This window comes from Podarcis erhardii (genome assembly GCF_964252035.2).
Source record: "Podarcis erhardii genome assembly, chromosome: 4".
NCBI lineage: Eukaryota > Metazoa > Chordata > Lepidosauria > Squamata > Lacertidae > Podarcis > Podarcis erhardii.
The window spans coordinates 52,235,374-52,239,608 of record NC_138508.1 but is presented as its reverse complement, the minus strand read 5'-3'; the positions used below and the strand labels follow the sequence as shown (position 1 = coordinate 52,239,608).

General features: G+C 43.6%; 1 pseudogene across 1 annotated transcript; it reads right to left on the bottom strand.

Annotated features, from left to right (window-relative positions):
- Nucleotides 1-241: 241 nt before the first annotated feature.
- Nucleotides 242-1,982, bottom strand: LOC309340815 (YTH domain-containing family protein 1 pseudogene; annotated as a pseudogene). Its single transcript has one exon. The product of its transcript is annotated as a YTH domain-containing family protein 1 pseudogene (transcript).
- Between the last annotated feature and the right edge of the window lie 2,253 nt (nt 1,983-4,235).

The window sequence follows — 4,235 nt, the reverse complement described above, 5'->3', positions numbered from 1 at the left end:
CAAAGATTTCCCAAGACCATTTTACCACACAAAGTCTGAAGGGGAAAGTCACTTAATGGTGACTCAACAATTGCAACAATTTAATTTCCCCTGCACAAAAAGATATTGGAGCTGAAAGTTTTACAGTCCCCTGATGCCAGAATATAGCATCAGAGCAAATTTTTTAAAAGATTCAATTTTTCATAATCAAATTTAATATCAGTTCTAGTATATATATTTATATATATTTATAGCAAACCATATATATGTTTATTCTTATTGTTTATTTCAATTCTGACGTTCCTTCCGCACCACCTCTTCCTCCTCCTGGCGCTTTTCGTAATGGGAAAAGTCATCGAAGATAGAAGTTGTGTGCTTGTACGTAGCAATAATTTTAAGCACTTGTTTTGCTTTTTCTAAGGGCACCTCCCGAGTGTCACGGGAGTTTGTAACTGGTTTGTTGTCATTGTTCTCTAGTCGGATGTGTCGGAGTTGGTTGTTGGGCACATCTTTCACAAAGAGCCACTTGACATCAAACTTCCCCATCCATTTGTCCTGAGACCAGACACCAGCACTGGTGCCGTAATCTACTGGCGACCTCATTTCCGCCACTCCACAGAAATGTCCACTGCCGTTGACACTGAATAATAAGTAGACTGGACCCTTACTATTCATAGAGCGGAAAGCACTGTCCAAACACTTGTTGCCATGTTCTGTGCTACACCAAATGGAATATTTAATGGAACGATGAATATCGTCCTCAGAATAGCTCTTTATTATGAACACGCGTCCATTTTTAAGGTTCCATTCGAAATCCTTAGGGTTATAACTGTGAGCAGCTTTCAGTTTTTCAAGGACAGGGTGAGATTCGCTGCCTGGGATGGAGTTTGCTGGGGTATTGCCAGGCGAGTTGTTCTCATTACCAGTTCCTCCACTTTGGCCAAAAGCTGCATTTCTGTTACGAGGCGCCACCCACCGGTTTTGAGATGGCGGCGGCTGAGGGTTCTGGTATGGCAGCTGGGCCAGTGGAGGTGGCTGGGCAGGAATAGGCTGAATGATTTGTGGCTGTGGGACTGATTGAGGGGAAGGGATCTGCTGAGGAGTTGGAACTTTGGCCACAGGTCCCTTATTATCCCAGGTACTAATGTCCATGTTATGTTTAATAGGTGGCGGAGGTAAAGCCCCTCCTATCACAGGACCACTTTTTGCTTTCATCTTGGGCTGAGGCTTTGCGGGTTTGCTAGCAATTGCAGCCCAAGAGGTTGGCTTAGATACCGGCAAGTTTATACTTGATCCCCCATTGCCAGACAAAGCGCCTGTCATCCCAGCACTGTTGACCACAGAACCTACTGTTTTCACGGCAGAAGCTGTGACGTCCCCACCAATCTTCAGTCCAACCATTCCCTGCTCGATGCTGTTCATTCCAGGAGCTTTGTTTAGAGTATCATTATGAAATCCTGTCTGCCCGTCCACCATAGTACCACCGAGGGAACTGGGCGGGTAGCTGTAGCTGCTTCCGTAAGCTGAGTTCTGAGTCTGCTGCCCTTGGGATCCACTTGTTCCCCATGCTGAGAAAGGTGGGTTTTCAGGGAAAAAATTGAATCTGTGTGGGTAAATGTTGTCCCCCAGTCCACCAGGCTGTCCAAAAACAGCATCATGCATGAAATGATGATCACCATTACTGAGCTGTCCATAGGGAGTGAGGTATGGAATAGGAGGGTCTCCTCCAGTTGACCATGGTGCTTCACTGAGAGAGTAGGGATAGCTAATAGAATGCGGGTAATAACTGGACAGGTAGGGATCTGTCATTGATGGATAACTGTTATTCTGATTTGACTGTCCAGAAAGGTAAGGCTCAAAATCGTTGTCGTGAACTGTATCTTTCTGATGAAGAGAACCATTTTGCACTTTATTATCTTGTCCTTTCGGTCTCTGGGGGTCAACGCTGGTGGCAGACATCTCTCATGCGCGCCCTGAAGTGGTGGTGGCAGCGAGGGGAGGGGGGAGGGTAGGGAGGAGGAGGAACAAGGAGGGGGGGCGAGGCCAGGCGCGGGTGAGGAGGGCAGGGGAGTAGGAGGGTAGGGGTGGGTGTCCAGAGACCCAGGCAGAGAGAAAGGGAGATGGCTGGAATGTGGGTGGGTGGGTGGGCGCGCTCCCCCCTCCCGCTTCTCCCAGGGGTGGGGGGGCAAGGAGGGAGAGTGGTGGGGGCGGGGGCCTAATGGTGACTCTTTCACCTCTGTTGTTGTGGGAATTGGCTTGCTGGTTTTTATGCATAAGAATTAATAAATACATCACGCTAAGCGTGTGGATAAAATCCAGCAAGCTTGCTGTATATTTTGCTCATCCAAAGACTTAATTTTTTGAGCCCTCACATTCCAAATGAGTTATTCCTTCCTGAAATGCCAGCATGCATTCATCTACTTTTTGAAATCTCAACATGATCAGAGAGCTCCATGGTAACTCAATATACAGAAACAGAGGTGAAGTCATTAGGAGTGAAAGTTAAAAAGAATAATGCTTAAAGCCAATGCATACAGATGAATTACTCAGGTCAAATATCAAATGAAAAATGTAAAGCTGGCTTTGAAAGTACTTATCAGGAGAGTTCATTGCAAGTGAATAAATTATGACTGTTTAATATGGATAGAACCTCTCTCTGTCTCTCTTTTAAAGTCCTTAAAAACTTCCTTCACAACCAATTTTGTGATATTGGAAGCAAAATTCATAAACAGTTCCTCTATATCTGTTCCATTCTTGAAGTAGTGGAGCAGATTCACGAAAGAAAGACAAATAGCTTTTGTATTTGTTCAATCTGCAGTTTTCTTTTTAGGGGAAAGACACCTCTTAAAATAAATCTTAATGCAATGTGTTCACATTTGTGCTTTGTCTAAAAGGACAGTTGTGCTAAGTATAGTTTTCTCAAGGGTAGCCTCATGATCTGCTATGGACCCTGAGGTCAGAGAATTGAATGCGCCATGTGTCAATCCACTTTTGGAACATTTAGAGTGCTGCACCCATTTTCATCTGGACCCACAGTGGAGTTCTCAGATGAGCTGTTTATATATTAAAAAGCACCAAACCAGCCACCTGCAATAAGGGACACACGCCCCCTTCACCATATGTTCAGTCATATGCTCAGTGGTGATGTAATTCAGCTCTGTGTCAGATTGAAACAAGAGGTTCTTTCTTCTGAGTAGATCTGTTGAGAATTGAGTTCTGGGGTTCAGAAATGGGAAATTGTTATTTTTATACCTATTAGGAAGTTGCACTTTGGAGCTATTATGTTTTAAATATTTCTATGTTGCAGGAGGAGCAAAGGATCAGTGCTGGGTTCGATTCCTCCAGCATCTTTAATAATAATAAGAAGAAGAAGAAGAAGAAGAAGAAGAAGAAGAAGAAGAAGAAGAAGAAAAAGAAGAAGTAGTAGTAGTAGTTTCGGATGATATGAAAGACCTCTTGTATGGTTCTTGGAGAGCAGCCACATGTTCAAGCAGACAATCCTATGTGTTGCATTCAACTTTAGTCAAACTGAAAACAGACATTAATGACAAACTTAGGACTCAGTTGTATGTATCCCTGAGTTTGACAGCATAAGGGAGCTTCCTATGTTACTATGAACTTAGCCCTTGGAAAGTCATCTGAGCTAATAGCAGCATTTCAAGCATCGGAGATGGTGGGAGAGAAGGTAGAGAGGACTGGATCTCAGACCAAATACCTCCAAACAGAGTCTTGCCTTAGGTTCATGCTTTGTCTGAGGCAAATGTACAGCCCTAGTACCAGTGTGTAAAATATCTTTTGTTCCCACTTTGTCATTAAGTGCTAGTAAGGCCACATATGGTAGTAGTTAAGAGAAACAAACTATAAAAACAGCAATAATTTCAAGGTGGCCACTTGATAAAATGCCCACTTTAACACGCTGAAAATGCATACTATTGCATGTCATTCTTATAACTGCAATAAAAGGACTCTGCGTCTCATTCCTTACATAGTCTCTGTCTTCTTTTGCTTCCTCTGCACGACCCCATCAATCCTAGTAGTTGAAAAGCTTTGCAAAGCCAAAGAAAACTTGCAACAGGTGGCAGCGCATGTGTAAGTCTAATTTCAGCGTCAGAATATTCCCCCACCCACCAGGACTCCATTCTTGGGAAACAGGAATTCCAAAGTGGATTTGATCAAAAGCAATAGTCAAAGGGTGTGAAGGATTTGCAACCTTCCACACCCCATCTGTTTTATTTTAGCTAGCTCTCTCCATTTTT